Raw genomic sequence first — 18,026 nt, 5'->3', positions numbered from 1 at the left:
TATGTTCCTTGGTGTTATTTTACTTTTCATTTATTAATTTATTTAGTCATCGTTTTCAGGATTTTTATATCTTCTGTATTCAACATTGGATATTTATAATTTTCTAGAAAAGTATATTTCACAGAAATTTTCCAACTTATACTTACAAGTTGGAACAGTATAAAGAAACCTGTTTTGTTTTCTCGTATAGCATAGGCCTCTTAGAGATAAATTCTCTCCATCTTTGTTTTTGTTGATGAGTTTTGTTTCACCTTTATTTTTAGAGGACTGGTTTTAATCAGTATTTAATTGTAGTTTGACAGTATAGTCCTTTGAAATGTATAAAGACATCATTTCATTGCTGTTTGGTTTCCATTATTGCACTTGAGAACTCTTATTGTTGCTCCTTTAAAGGTCATATGTCTTGTCCTCACTTCTTTAATATTTTTCTTTGTCCTCCTTCATCACCGAGCAATGTTTCTTTGATTCCCAGGTGTGTGTGTGTGTGTGTGTGTGTGTGTGTGTGTGTGTGTACACTCTATTTATTTCTCAATATATATTAAAATACCTCCTAACCCCTATTTTTTCCCTTTATCATTTTGTGAGGCTTTGTTTCTTTGCATTTCATCCTTAATATAGGTCTTTAGGATTTGAGAGTCCTCCCGAAAACCTTGGATATGTATAAGGTCACCTCCATCTTGTGGTGATCTAAACTATGAGTTTTATTCCACCAGTCCAGCGAATGAATGTATTATAATGGTTACTCAGTATTTGGGTTGAGAAAATGTCCCATGGGGGGTGGGGGGAAATGCTGTTAATTTTTTTGTTTGTTTCTTTTTTCTAGAGGCTTTTCTCCTTTCTCAGATTTTGGCCTAGAAATGTATTTAAAAATCTAAAAAAAAATTAAATAGCCCTAGCTAACAACGACTTAACTCATAAATAATTATTTCCAAAGTCCCTACATTGAAATATCAAAATTTCTATGGTAGATGGAGATGGGGGGAAAAAAAAAAGTTCAGGAAAGCCAGCATACTCATACTAGAATGGGTGTACTTTTCAACAACCAGAGCATCATCACCTAATTATGTTCCATGGGAAAACTGAAAGATACATCATTTACCAAAGGTTTAAAGAAAATTTTGCTAAGAGAGACCAGTATCACTGGAGCACTAGTCCTTTTTCTTTGTAGACCAGAACTGACAATAGGAAAAGTTAATGTAAATCTTGGCTCATTGAGGATGAGAGGACCCCGCAACTTGGAACCAGATAGTGAGATTTAGCCCAGAAACTAGGGATCACAATTGTCATACTGGGTGTTCAATTTAAAATGACAGTGATAGGGTCAGGCTGTGTATGGACCCAGCATGGCTTTCATTTATCAAAGTGACCTAGCTTCTGCCACTGCTGAACATCCAAACTGCCAACAACAGAGACCAATCTTCTTAGCTCCACAACATGAAACCATTTATCGAGGGCATAAACTCTCCACTTGGTGGCCAATTTACTACATTGGGATTATTCTAGTCTGTTATAGTCAATAGGTCATTTTCACAGGAATATAAACTTATGGTTATTGATTTTATTTTCTGCTCTCAGAGATTCAGTAAGTATCTGACATCACCAGATGAATCCAACCAGAAGATGGATCTAAAGAATTAGACTCTAATGGCATGGTGAGATTTTTCATATTAATGATATCTGAGACTGTGTTTTTAGATAATGATATCTTAAATAAATCTCCCAAACTTAAGAACTAATTACTAAACAAGATATTTCTTTTTACTTTTTTTTTTAAATTAAAGTTTATTGGGGTGACAAGTGTTAGTAAAGTTACGTAGGTTTCAGGTATACAATTCTGTAGTACATCATGTATACATCACATTGTATGTTCAGCACCCAGAGTCAGTTCTCCTTCCATCATCGTATATTTGATCCCTTTTACCCTCATCTATTTCTAAGAACAAAATGGAAATACAGAATTCTCCTCCAGTTAGTCATTTAAAAGACAGGCCTTTACATAATAGTTTGGAATGAGAATCCAAATGATCCCATGGTGTTAAAAGGATTTGAGATGGTATACTTTCATATCCAATTATGTTTATGCACAAAAATTTGTTGATTCTGTGAGTTTTACTATGTTTAAAATGTATTAATATTTATAAAGCTGTTTTAGTATTATTTATTTATATACCTGTAAATTACTTGTAAAATGACTTGAAATATGAACATAAAATTGAATAAAATTAAAAGGATCCATGGTGCCAAGACAGTGAACAGTGATGATTATTTTTGTTTTTTCTGTAATCTAAGGGTCAACTGTCTCATCTCCTTAATTTGTCACAAAAATCCTATAATGAATCATCATCCTTGCACTTCCATTTTAAAACTGAGTTAACTTGTTTAAGATTGTACAGAATAGGAAAATATTAAAGGCAAAATTCATACCCATATTTCTTAATTCTAAATTATGAATTCTTTTCTTTAATTCAATGTAATCTTACTTCAAAGGAGGAAATAATATCGCCTACCCAGAGTCAGTTCTCGTCCCATCACTGTATATCTGAACACACAATGTGATATACAGATGTTGTATTACAGAATTGTACACTTGAAACCTATGTAACTTTACTAACAATTGCCACTCCAATAAACTTTAATTAAAAAAGAAATCACCTAAGTCCTCTGACAATTCCCAGGACCTCTTGCTAAAAAATGGAGAAGAGACGATTTTTAATATTCAGTGGAATAATTAATTTTGAAATTTGTATTTCTTTATTACTTTCACATTTTTTGTTTTTATTTAATGAACACTTTCCATGCATTTGTGAAAACATGTAGTATTCAGACAAGCAAAAGGAGAAGCCCATGTTATGTTTGTCCTCAAAAAATTCTTCCTAGTTAGGAAACTATGGCTTAATTTCTTGGAAAAAATTATAAAAGTGTATAGGGCAAATTCCCAAGAATAGTACAAATTAAACAATAGAGAATATTATACAACAAAGAGATTAAAGTGGCTTAAACAACATGCAGTGAAACATCTAAATATGAACTTCCCATTATGGAGGAAAATATTATATGGTGTTATTAGATTTTGATGAACAAAAGATATAAGATAACCAGTTGATTAAACTATGCTGTCAATGTAGTAAACTAAGATAATAAATTAATATATATTTCTTTTAATTTGGAGTGTGTGTGTGTGTGTGTGCGTGTGTGTGTGTTACATTACTTCAATGCAGTGTTTGTGCAACTATTAGCTGAATAAACTAACCACTAATTTGTAAAGAGATCACTGGTTGGTGTGATGGTTAATTTTATGCAACTATTTAACTGGACTAAGGGATACCCAGACAGCTGGTAAAACATTATTTCTGGATGTGTCTGTAAATAGTTCCGGAATAAATTAGCATTTGAATGAACAGGCTGAGTAAAGAAAATAATCCCAATCAATATGGGTGTGCATTATCTACTACACTGAGGTCCTAACTAGAAAAAATGTGGACAAAAGGTGAATTTGCTCGCTGTTGAGCTGCGACATTCACCTTCTCTTGCTCTCAAACTTTGGCACACCTGGTTCTCAGGCATTTAGACTAGGATTTGGACTTACATTTTGGCTTCCCTCATTCTCAGGCCTTCAGGTTTGGACCAGAACTACACCATCGGCTTTACTGGACCTCCCTCCAGTTTGCAGGTAGTAAATCATGGAACATCTAAGCTTGAATAATCACATATGCCTATCCTTCATAATAAGCATACAGTGGAAAGTTTGTGAACTTAACTGTCTGAACTCATATGTGTATTATATATCTATATGATATATACACGCATATCTATGTCTATATCTATATCTAACATGTTGATTCTTTTTATCTGGAGAAACTATTTCATACAGTTAGCATTCTTTTCCTCATGGAAATCTCAGACTAGAAGTTAGTCACTTAATTTCAATATACATTGTACACATTGACTATATTACCATCTGATTAAATACCTATTTTAAAATGAATTTCATTTGTTATTCAAAGAACAACAGATTTTATAAAATGCTCATTGTCATGATTTAGTATATTTGTAAGTAATTATTATCATCATGATTTTAGTATGCTGGAGTTTACTTGAAATACAAATAACAGGGGAAGGTGTTTTGGTAGTAAGTGTTTTTGGTAGATTGATGGGTATATTTAGATTAATTTTGAAAAATACTGATTGACGAAATCTAACCAGAACTACTGTTTGTTTTACTACATGAAAATGCTATGTAAATTTTTAAAGGTTGTAATGCAAAATTTTTCATTGCGCAAGAAAATATTTTGTAAAACTCCGTGTTTACTTTTGTAAAAAAAATAGTTTATAAATCGCATATACAGATACATGTCAGAGTTAGAACTGTCCTGATTCAACATAGTGTTCCTAGATCTTACTGCTCAAAGTCAAGAAATGACTTGCATTCATCTCTAAATTCATCTCTAGGTATTTTGAGCATTAATAGCATGTTAATAATTAGGTGACTATACCAACTAATCTAAAGTATCTAGCACACTTTTCCCAAAAAAGTTCATTGATTTACTAAAGAAATACCTAGTGATAATGATGCTACTGATGAGGATAGCTAGCATTCATCAGTTACTATATACTTAGCACTTTGCTAAGTGCATAATTCATGGCGTATAAGTTTCATAGCACTGTAGATATGTTGATGAGGGATATATTTCATTATTAAGTAGGGTAGTCAGGGGAGGAACCATAGACGAGGCAAGATCTAGGAAAATAATATGAGAAGACGGAGCAATCATAGTGAATTCTCAAGATAATATTCTAGGCAGAAAGAATAAGGTTGAAACACAGGTCCTGAGGTAGATAGGTGCCTGCTTGTATAGTGTATCTGAGGAAGAAAAAGGAAGCTCACGTAATGAGAACAGAATCAATACACAGGAGGAGAATGATGGCCAAGAGGTCAGAAAGACATAAGGGCAACTTGCAAGGCACATTAGTAGGGTGATGAAACACCCAGTTGCCTAGGCCAATTTATTTTTTATGTTTAATGTTCTGTTATAATTAATGTAACTCCTTCTTTTATTCTCTGATCTGGATAACATAATAAATTATATTCTACCTTACTTATAGTCATTGTAGATATCTTGGCTTTTACATTGAATGTAAAGTGTAGCCAGACAGAGATAGAGGAGTGATGTATTCTATGTTCTAAAAGATTCACTTTGGCAGCTGTGTTTTTGGAGTGTAAGGTCCTGGGTATTAGTAGGGAGAACTTGTTGAAAGCTAGTTTATAAATTCAGGCGAGAGGTGATGGTGGCTCAAACTACAGTGGTAGGAGTAGAGATGGAAAGATGTGCTTGTGATTTAATATATTTTAGAGTAGAGCTGGCATGATTTTATGATGGTCTGGGTATAGTATTTTTTAAATACATAAAGGATTCTAGAATGCTTTTTTTTTTTTTTTTTGCTTGAAAAACTTAAAGGAAGAATGTTCCATAAACTGAAATAGTGAATGCTGCAGTAGATAAGACTTTTGTGAGATGATCCTGAGTATACTTGGACATGTAAAATTTAAGATATCTAAGAGATAATCAAATGGTGATAATTTTTTTAAGTGTGAGAATTTAAGAATGGAAATTTACAAAAAATATGGATTAGAGATATAAATGTGAGAGTTGTCTGTACACAGGTGGTATCTAAGCCATGAGGATAGATGAGACCATCAAAAATTAGGCTTAGGGCCTCTTCAATTTTAAAAGTCAAAGAGAAGAGAAGGGTGAGGCAACAGAGACCAAGGGCCAACTCCAGTGAAGTCAGAGAAAATCCAGGAGTATTCAGTCCTGAAAGTCAAGTGAAAAAAAATGTATCAAGTAGAAAGGAATCAATCGCTTCTGATAAATCACATAAAACCAGGATGTAAATAGACAATTAAATTTAGGAAACTGTATCTCATTAGTGATGTTGATGAAATCAGATTACCAGAGTGATGAGAGATCAAGAGCTGATTGGAATGGAACTAAGGGAGAATGAAGGGAGAGACATTGGAGACCTCAAGTCCATCACAAGAAAAATAGAGTAATTAAAAAGAAATCTTAATAGTAATCTATCAAGAAACATGTTGCAGAGAGGTTGGTTTAAACCACTTTTACTTTCTTGGTCCTTTTCTCATTTACACAATTTGCTAGGTATGTAACTAACACAAAGAAAGACAGTAACTTCTCTAAACCTAAATTTACAGTAGTATATGTACTATTATGACCCACCACAGCATGTTAAGTTAGTAGTGTTCAATAGAGTGAGATAGTGTTCAGTACAGTTTATTATAGGGAAGTCCTCCATTAAAACATGTAAAACACAGTAAGTTCTCTAGGTAGTAGTTTTGTTACTACTACTACTACTATTCTCTTCAACAGCTATTCAGTTTTCACATAACACAGTAGTGATAAGTAGAGTGGTGACCCTTCTTTCTACATACATTTTATACTTCTCTCATTCTTCCTCCTGTCACCATCCTGGCAACATCTCTTTCTCTGAGACCAAAAACAAACAGCCAAAAGCAAAGAAACTTTTCTGGCTTAATATTTGAAAGGCACTAGGCATTCTTATATTCTTCTTCAAAGTACAATCTTAAGATAAAGCATTATTTTCATTAATTATAATTCTTATTTATTTTTATATTTATATTTATATTAAATTTACTATGTGAAATGGGTTAATAATATTATTACAGGTTTCCAGTGTACATTTCTATAATGCATCATCTATATATTGCATTCTCTTATTGCTTATATTACAACTCCCTGCCAGAGTGAGGCTGAAGCAGAAAGATAAATGTGAAAAAGGTAGATTTGTTGGGTATGTCTTTAATGTTCCACACTTTCCTGGCTCAGGATCTTTCCACATGCTGCACTCTCCTGCTTACAATGTCTACTTAGTTCTTTTCTTCGCTAAATTTTAGTGTTTTAGCAAGTTCCGCCCCGAATGCCTTCCAAACTAGAATGCAAATTGTTCCTAGCCATATAAATATTTCAGTGTACTGAACATATAGATATACAACCTGGATTTTTTTTAAAACAAGATGGTAATGGTGAGTGTGGGGAAGGGAAACATTCAAGTATTTTGTACCAAGTGTTTGTTTATAGTCTAGTCAACCTTTATTTATTTTTTTTTCCCAGTCAAATCATGACAATTACATGAGAAAAATCCTAAGAGACATTTTTCAAAATAGCTGACCAGCATCCCTAAAAACTGTCAAGGTCATCAAAACAGGGATATTCTGAAAACCATCACAGTCTGCAACTAAATGTAATGTGCCTACAGTGACATGGCAACTAACTGGAAGAAATCCTGGAGCAGAAAAAGGACATTAGAAAAAAACTAACAAAAAAGAATAAACTATGGAGTTTAGTTATTTTATTTTATTTTTTTACCACTATTGGTTCATTAATTATGACAAATGCACCATGCTAATGTAAGATATAAATCATAGGGAAAACCGTGTGTGGGGTATATGTAAACTCTATACTATGCCGACAACTTTTCTGTAAACTTAAATATATTCTAAAATTGTTTAAAGTTTATTTCAAACAATGTTAAAAATAGGGTATATTAAAGGAACACGTTAGCCAACCTGAAAGCGCACCAGATAAATAAAGCTGAATCAATTTGAGCAGTGAATAAATAATGTAGCATTGGATTATAACCCAAAATAAAAAATGCATAATCATGAGTCCATACTAATATGAATAAATGATTAAAGAAAGAAATTGTTTAGAAGAGGCAAATCGTCCTTCCAGAAGAACTACATTAATGCATGTATATATACCCTCTTTCTGGATGTCAAACTTAATTGCCTTCTAGGCCCTGCTTGAGGGTGGGCTATACATGGTGATTTGCTCCCAAAGAACAGATTATAGAAGGGGAAATTAGTAAATTTTACGGTGGATGGATCTGGCTAACACTACCTTCACCAAGTGATGAACACTGGCATCCCCAGTGATTTCATATTAATACCATATATCACCTTATATGATGTGTTGAGAATTGTTCTATGTGGTGTTCTTTCCAAAACCTAAATTCTAACCTAATCATGGAAAAGAAAACAAAACACAACTACAACAACAACAAAAATTAGAAAATCCCCAGTTGGGTACATTCTATAGAATTGACCAGTGCTTTTAAAGACTGCCAGAATCATAGGAAACTAGGAACAGCTAAGAAAACTGTCACAGACTGGGGAGGTATGACAACTAAGAATGGTACCCTAAATTTGAATCTGAAATGGAAAAATAACATTAATGAAAAAATAGTAAAATTCAAATAAAGCTTAGAGTTGTTGATGTTCATATACTAATTGCAGTTAATTTTAACAACCGTTCCTTGCCACTGTAAGACATTAACAATAGAGAAAACTGGCTACGGGATATATTAGAACTCTCTGTACTATCTTTGCAACATTTCTACAATTCTTAAAGTTACCAAAATAAAAATAAAGTTTATTTACAAGAAAGTTATGCGACATTGCTTTATAAATAGTATAAATACCTGCGGTAGGTAGGATGATGATGGCTTAACATCCTTTTTCATCCCCCCACCAAAATATGAGGTCTGTTTCTCAAATTCCTCATAATTGGGCTACATTTGTGTCTGCTTTGTAAAACAGAAGGGTGATGTAAATAATATTGTGCCAGTTCAGGGTCCAGCCTTTAAGGAAACTAGAAACTTCGGTGGCTCCTTTTTGAACTCAGATGTCATGTTGTAAAGAAGCCCAAGAAGATAAACAAAAGAGAACCGAGGTTTCCAACCCACAGTGCTGAGCTTCCTCATGCTAACCATCACCATCATGCCAACCGTGTGGATGCAGGACTTCTAGCTTTAGTCAAGTATCTCAGCTAATACCACATAAAAGTAGAGACAAGCTGTTCCCAAGGAGCCTGGATTAAATCAGGAAATCATGAGCAAGTAAGTGAAGCCACTAAGTTTGGAAGTGGTTTATTCAACATTATGCAGTTAAAACAAAATTAGCTTCTAGAAAGATGTACTGCTGAAACAAAGACGTAAAACTAGTGGAATTAGCTTTGAAACTGAGTGGCAGGGAAAGCTCTCAAGAACACTACTGGTGAAGAAGGACAGCGATGTTGCTATTGAATGCAAGAGTAAAGTAAAATAGCATTTGCCAGTTCTGCTACTTGAAATGTTCTGGCAAATAAAAATGCTATTCAATTTAACTCATAGCTATAACCTAGGAGGTTTCCAGGAGGAATACTGCAGGTACTAACTGGCTTTTTTGAGTGTGTTATGATAAACTGAAAAACTGTCAGAAGAGCTAAGGTTCTCTCCTCAGGCTTCAGGTGGAATTTAAAAGAAAAAGAAAAAAGCAGCACTGTGTATAAACATAAAACTTTCTCATTCCAAGCCTTTAAACAATAATAAGTTATCAAAGTAATAAAGAGCTTTAGGACAAAAATTAAATCCAGTGTGACTTTAAATCCAGCAAAGTAGACTCAGAGTCAAAAACATCAGTGGTGGATCTTGTAAGACCCTTTGCTAAATAAGACCTCAGAAAGACTTAAGGACCCAGTCAGAGACCCATGTAGCTAGCAATGAGCTTCTGTGTATCCTAAGAGTATTGTCTAACAGCAGCCTCACATGTGACCTCAGGTATAGAAAAGACTCCCTTGGACAGAAGTGTGAGTTTGTCTCACATTTTGTCTCATGGAGTTGAGTGTAAATTGCATAAATGGAAATCACAAAGTTTCCAAAAGATTAATACACTTGGAATGAAAGGGACAAAGACAATTTAAAATATACAGTGACCTCTAAGCCCTTAACCTTCCATGAGTATAACTCAGACTGAGAAAGTGAGGTAGCTGCAAATTTGGAATATTTCTAATGGGAAAGGGCAGAGCCAAGAGCTCAGAGAGGAAGACCAAGAGCCACAGAAAACCATTTCCAGGGAGGAGAACTGAGCACTAATCAAGCAATGGACAATCCATACCCAGAGATTTCAGAATTGCCATGAACTTATGACTTCTATATGCCTGCCATTTTCCTCCTTTTTGACTGAGATTATCCAAAGCCCTCTTGCAACCACTGTCATTTTGTTTGGGTATATGGAGGGCACAACACTTTTAATTTTACTTCATTTTTTAAAATTTTTTTTTAGATGAATAGGAACCACACCTAAAAAACAACCTCCTAACTTGCCTCTATTGACATATGTGAAAATATTCTGGATTTGAGTATGATGACCAATGAGATAAATCTTTATGTCTTATAGCGAGGAAGAATATTTTGCATGTAAGAGTTATATGAGTATAAATAATTATGGCTAGAGGGTATAATTTGCAGATTAATGAGAATTACAAATTATTTGTCACTCCACTCACAGAAATGTCTGGTCTATTTCTCTATCCCCTTGAATCTGAAACTGCATAACTGCATCTGTGATTCTTCAATAGAATACAGTGAAAACAACTCTGTAATAGTTTCAGCCCTGACTTTTTTTTTTTTTGTCAAGTTCTGTGTCTTCTCGCTTGAAATCTAGTCTGCCATGCTGTGGGAAAAAGCTCACATAATCATATGAAAAAGAATTTAGGCTCCAGTTGACATTGCCAGCTGAACTTCCAGCCAACCACTAGCTATGTTGCAATTAGCCCCAGTAAAGTTGCTCCACATAGAATAGAGACAAGCTGTTCCCTCTGAGCACTGCTCAAATAAAACAATTTAAAAAAATCAACAGTAAACAAGCTTGTCGTAAATTTAGTATTTAGAGTAGTATGTATGCAGCACTAAATAATCAAAATGCTGTCATCTCTTCTCTTTTTATGACAATGACAACAAACAATGAGGTTAGAATAAATTAGAATGAAAAATATATCTGTAGTAGCATTTTTAAAATAAATAACACAAGCGAGTGACTGAAATAATTTGGGTATTTGCTATATGTCGCAGATATATATTTCCCTCTTTCATAAATTGGAATTTTCTAAAACCAAGTTACTTGTATTCATTTGATATTCATTTCAGTGTGACAATCTTCTAAACTTACTCTATCCTATAATTTCATGATATTTGTACAGGATATCTATATTTTTGCTTAAAAATAAAAAAATTGAGTATTTCCCACCTGATTATCATTAAATTATTGTGAAAAAAATTTCCTTGAAAGAAAGACTTACATAATGAATTTTAATTTATTTCGGGTTATTAATACTTGAACTTGATGACATTCTCTGATAATTTACACACTTGTGTTCACCTGCTGTTAATTTAATCTAATTAATTTAATAAATTCTTCATTTTTACATAGAGCATGCCATCTAGTGACAAAGAATTAAATATAACAAGTATACTCTTTTAAGTCATTTTTGAAGAAGAAACTTGTGTGATAATATGTATTTGCTTGATATAGTAAAGAAAACAAATTATACCTTTATTTTTTCTTCAAAAATTATTTTCAAATTTGGAAAACCGTTTAAAATAGCATCACCTTTAAGATACTCCACGTTATACATATCCAATATATCCGTGCCTGTGAAAATCCAATTCCAATGTTAGGAAAACGAGCTGATGCTTAGTATACTCTGTCAAATAATCATTTTTGTACTCTGATTTGGATTAAAGTCTTTTCATTTCTAATTGATACTATGTGTTTTATATACTAGAGCTCATTAGTGTGTTTATTTCACAATTAACAAAAATATTTAACATCTCATCTCTACTGAGTTCTCTGTAAACATTCAGAAAAGCAGATTTTTTCTCAGATAAGTATATCCTTAATATTAATACATACAAAGCATATTATATTCCAAATATAAAACATTATTTCTATATATCTCCTAAAATGTCTATCTTGGCCATTACATAGAGATGCAGGTATTGAGATTTAGAAACAGTATGTGACATGTCTCGGATAATAAATGGCAGAAACAGTACTTAAAAAGAGGTCTTCTCATGTAAAAATCAAAAGTAAAACTCCGTTATGCTAATAAAATGTCAAATACAAAATATACTCTAATATTTGACAGACTTGGTGGTTACTTTTTTTTTTTCTTTTTTTTTCTTTTTCTTTCTCTTATAATACTAAGCTTTTCATTAAATTTTCTAAGCAAATGCTGACTATCTTTCAGATATGAAATTCAAAATATGGACATCCCCATAGCTATTTCCCCTAACTTACACCTTGGTGAGAAATTTATAAGATTAAGCAATTTAGAACAGAATTTGTAAAACATTTTTCTTTCAACTACTTTGAGATTCTAATCAAATCTGTGTAAACTTTTTTCCAAGATAATCATTCATCACCATTTCACAGTGACTTCTTCCTTTCTGACTGTAAGCCCATGAAAGTGATCATTAGGGATATTGTGTTAGGGAAACTTGACCTTTGAAACTAGCAAGCTTCTAGAATGTTTTCCTTTTTCAGCATATTTGACAAGTTTTTGTTTTAAATGTGATTGTGTCCCCTAAAAAACTATGTAGCAGCTGTTAATTCTGCTCTGCATATATATAATTTATGTACCAGAGGAAATACCTTGAAATACACACACACGAGCATATATATATATATATATATATATATATATATATATATATATATAACCTCTTTCATATTCCTAAATATTCTAAATAATTCATTAATTATATTCATGATTGGATTTGTGTGTGTGTTTTTTTTGGTGTTTTTTTTTTTTTGTAGAATGGAAAAAAACGAAAATTACTTAGCTTTTGAATATAAAGCTTTATAAAAAATATTTTCTATATTCCTTATTCTTTGTATTTACTTATCAAGAACTGGGCCTTAGGACCTCATCGTAGAATATAACTTAAGGGAATTCCCAACCAGATAATAAAAGGAAAGCAGGAAACACTGGCCTATCCTGGCCCCAAGGGTTTGTATGGGAGAAAGCCACAGATATAAAAGCAAGAATCTAGGCAGATGTCTTAATCTGACTTGTACAGATTTCAAACCTAGGAGTAAAGGTATTGTACACATCCTTAGACACTTCATATCTGAGATTTAGGAAGGAGACACTCCTGACAATGCTCTTCTCCAGCATCAGTGGCCTCCAGTAAAGATAAGAGGAAAGATCAGCATTGTTACTTGGCAAGAATGATTGGCTGACACTCTTGAATATCCTTCAGTTTCTATTTAACATGGAGAGACCCAGAAATTTCCCCATGAAATCTCCACATGGTCTTTAGAGTCAATAGAAGAATCTAACTGATAGCCAAGAAGATCTCTATAAATGTGCTATAGTTAGAAAAGTAAAGTCACTGTGATATGGTGACTAGAGACAACTCAGACTAGAATCCAAATGTAATGTGTATAGTGAAAGATAAGGATTCAATTTCATTATTTTGCATGTCCAGTTTTCACAACATCATTTGTGAAAAAGACTATACTTTCCCTACTGTGTATTCTTAGCACAATTGTGGGCTCTATATTCTGTTCTGTTGGTCTATATGTCTATCTTTATGACAGTATCTTACTGTTTAACAAATGTTGGTAAGGATGTGGAAAATTTGTAACCCTTGTACACTCTTGGTTGGGAATAGAAAATGTTGCAGCCACTATGGAAAATAACATAGCAGTTCTCAAAAAATTAAAAAAACAGAACTACATGTGACCCAGAAATCCAACTTCTAGGTATATAACCAAATGATGAAATCAGGATCACAAAGAAATACTTGCAGTCTTATATTCACTGCAGCATTATTCATAATAGCCAAGGTATGGAAACAACTTAAATGTCCATCAAAGAATGAATGAATTAAGGAAATGTACCATATAAACATAATCGAATACTATTCAGCCTTAAAAAAAGAAGGAGATCTTGTCATCTGAACAAAATGGTTGAACCTGGAGGACATTATCCTAAGTCAAATAAGTCCTTCACAGAAGAACATTCAACGATAAGGGCCAAAGAATGATGAGGTATCAGAAAGGATTACTAATAAGGACTACCATCCCAAATTAATGTAAAATCACTGAGATCCAAGATAATCAAGTCACACAAATCAGATATATCTATTCATTGAATGTCCAGTGATAGGAAACAACCAAACTCATCTCAGAGCACGCAAGTCCAAAAGAATCTCGAGAACATCTTAAAGACAAATACTGTGTAATTTCACTTACATGAGGTATCTGAGATATGGAAACTGACAGAAGTAGAGAGTAGAATGGTAGTTGACAGATTTCGAAAAAAGGGAAATTGGAGCTGTTGCTCAAGAGGGATAAAGTTTTAGTTACACAAGATGAAGTTCTAGAGATCAGCCCCTTGACATACTGAGTACAGTTAACAATACTGTATTATTCACATTTATTAAGCGGGTAGCTCTCATATTAAGCTTTCTTGCTACAATAAAGAAAATTACTCTATTGAGTACTATTTTAAAATTGCAATAAGTATCTAAATTAATTTCCACAGATCCAATAAATTGTATTCCAATAAGATGTTCAGAAACAGCCTTACATAATAGGTTTTAAGAGTACACTTCAACAAGTTCTAAATTAGGACATTTATAAATGATAACTCGTTTGCATATTTTTCAATATATCATTTTGAAACATGTTTTCCTTGTACTATTTACTATAAGGGTTTTATATGTGCAAATGATGATTTAAGTACTTCATATACATTAAATAAAAATGAGTATGAAGTAGATACTATTATAATGCCAATTTCATAAATGAGATAACTGATTCACTGAGAGGTTAAATAGTTTGTCTAAGGTTACACTACATAAGGTTACAATACATAAAGATCCAGACAATGAGTGTGGCTTCAAACTCCATATTATAGAAAACTATACTATATTGCCTCTACCATTACATGTTGGAATGTAACTCTTGTCCTTGTTTTCTCAACAGTTACTCTGTACTCTTTATAACCAATTCTTTAGTGTATTCTGGTTATGTTTCTCCAGAAATTTAGTACAACATTCAGCTCAGGCTCAACAGAATCTGCAAAATGTCCTGACAATCATTATTAATTCAGGTATCGATACATGACAAAATTGAGAAAATGAAACATGAGAAGATGTTTTGTGGGAACTTCTGAAAAGAATCTTCCTCATTTTTCAGATTTCAAAAGTAAAACTATATTGTCTCCTTTAGTAAGACTGCCAGGTTTAGCAAAGATAATACAGGACTGGTTAAATTTGAATTTTAGATAAACTGAATAATTGTGCACAGGACCTACTTACACTAAAAAAAAAAAAAAAAAAAAAAAAGCTGTTTATCAGAAATTCAAATTTAACTGTGTGTTCTGTATTTCACCTGGGAATCTTTCCCTTTAGTTAATTAGAATAGTGAAGATCTGGGAACTCTCAGCAGACAGCTTGTAAGTATAATGGGAAATCAGTCTTCAGATGAAATGGTCAATAAAGAAGGGAGAAATGGGAGAAAACAAGATAATTACGACATTTTAACTACTGAAACAAAACAGCACCCGAGTCTATTTTACCTCATATTTACCTTATATTTTTAGCCAATATATTCCATTAGTGTTTTAGCTAGGGTACCTTGAGTATTATCTTACTATAACCAAGTATATATACTCTAATACACACTAAAGAAATATCACAGAATATTAGTGATCTCATAAAGTTGTTTCTGTTCTCCTAAACATGTTTCAGCCATTTAAAGTTTACACACCTCACAGATGGAAAGAGAAGTGACTTGGGATCTACTATACATGTTAACCAACAAAGAGTTGAGGCCGTAAAGTAAACTGAAAATCTAGGGGGAGTCCGAAAGAATTGCAAACCAAGAGATGCAGGTTCAGGTAGCAACTGAAACTATGCTCTACAGAGAGGAAAAAAAAAAAAGAAAAAAAAAAGGCAGAGTTTATAAAGGCAAAACCCACAAAAGGTAATTATTTCATGCAAAATGAAGGATCCTGGATAAGTTAACAGGGATTGGGTAGGTACCATATGCAAATGAGGGAGGGGAAACTACAAAGAAGGAAGTGAAGTCCATATGTGTCCATACAGCAGTTGTTATTCGAGGCTATTTATGACTCCAGAATGTTTATGACTTTAAGATGTTTATGGCTTCTCCTTGAGCTGAGTTTAGCAACACATTTAGCAACTTAAAAACAGCTCTGAGAACTGAGGCACAAAATGTATATAGCCCCCACTTCCTTAATGCCCTCTATTTTAAGTGACTCTCTTAGCAATGTTTATTCCATGTTATTTATCTATTTTCTCCATTTATCTATTTTCTCCATTATATAATTCCTTGGCTTTATTTGATTCCTAAGACCTGAAAGTTCACCGAAGGGGTAATAAAGACTATTTTATAATACAGAGAGAACATCACAAATCAGTACTAAGGCCAGCAATGCTCAATCATAATATCTTGATGGAATTGTGTATTATTTGTTCCATCACTGCACATGAATGATGTGGTATTTTGGTTGTTGTCATTGTTCTTTCCCTCAAATGACCTCTTGGGTATATCTCTGTTTATGCCAGGTCTACTATTCAACTGCTATCTTCATTATCAGCTCATTATCTCACTGATGGAGTGATGTTTCCATGGTGATACAGGAATGAGCCTGTATAAAGAAAGACATTGACCTACTTGGGTTTTGGTTAGAATCAGGAAAAAACAGGCACCGATACTCCCTAGAAAAGGTCGTTAACCACCCTTTTATATGTGTGAGATGTGTTTTAGTGAAAGAATTTTAGAGGTAATAGAGATGAATACTTAGTAGTAAGTAGCTTGAGTAAGCAAAATCTGAATATTTTATTCAAATAACCATCTTTCTTTTAACATATTTTGAAAGCAGTCAGCATAGAAAAAGAGTAGCAAATGAATGTAGCAAATTGCCTTCTTTTCTTAAAATACAACCTTATTTTTTTCTTCTATTTATATTATCCCTCCATCAGCCCACTTAATTTATTATATTCCCCCTACAGAAATTTCTATTAGTTAGCTTTTATCCTGAATACTGCTCTAAAACTAGATTGAAACACGATGATCTCCTCTATTCTATATACACAAACATTTTCTAGTTGAAACTTTTCTTGACCTCCAAATCAAATTTTACTTTGAATTTAATATTACTCAATATTATTTATTCCTAGGTCACTTCAATAGTAGATATGTTTTACTCATTATCATCTCCTTTGTGATAGTGAATTTATTTTCACTATCAATTGTGAAAAATAACATATACCTATAAACGTTACACAAGACTTGAAAAGCATTTTTGTACATTTGTGATAAATTTTATTATTATTTTTCTATAAGAATGTATATTATCAGCATTAAGGTATATTTAATACTCACAAAATCTGACATTAAATGGTTAGGTAAACATACTTGAGATGGACAAGCACAGAGTTATTGCCAATGTAAAGAAAATAGTAAAATCCAATTCAGTTTTCAGAAGCAATACAAATGAACATATACATGGGTAAATAAATAATGCAATCGATCCACATGATGGATATTTTGAAATCTCCCTACAAAATAAAGCCACTAATATGACATACTACCTGAGAGTATTGTCTGTGTGTATATGATGCATGTATCACACACACTACACTGCACACACACACACACACATTTATACAAACATGCCATGTATAATATATATATATACATATCTATATGAAACCCCAGCATATAAATATATATATACATATATATACACACATATATACATATATATGTGAGTATATATATATGATATATATGCATACTATATACACAGATACAGATATGCATCTATGAATACAAATATATAAATATTTAAACTCGATGCATAGTATTATACTGACAATAATTAACTGATCACAATCACATATTTTATGAGGAAAATGTTAGAAGCAGTCATTTAAAAAAAAACAAACAAAAAAAAACTGGTTGAAAAATATGAAAAAGCCAGGAAGGATAACCACTGCAAAGACAAAAATGATGAATTTGAGATTTGTTTAAAAAAACAGGCTTGTTCACAAAAGAATATTGGAAAACACATATTGTTTTGTGAATATCCTGCAGTGACATCCTTCTTTTTAGATATGTTAAATAGACC

This window comes from Rhinolophus sinicus, chromosome 17, assembly GCF_057876585.1.
Source record: "Rhinolophus sinicus isolate RSI-liver-muscle chromosome 17, RSI-T2T, whole genome shotgun sequence".
Classification (NCBI taxonomy): Eukaryota; Metazoa; Chordata; class Mammalia; order Chiroptera; family Rhinolophidae; genus Rhinolophus; species Rhinolophus sinicus.
Note: the sequence above shows the minus strand (reverse complement) of the source record.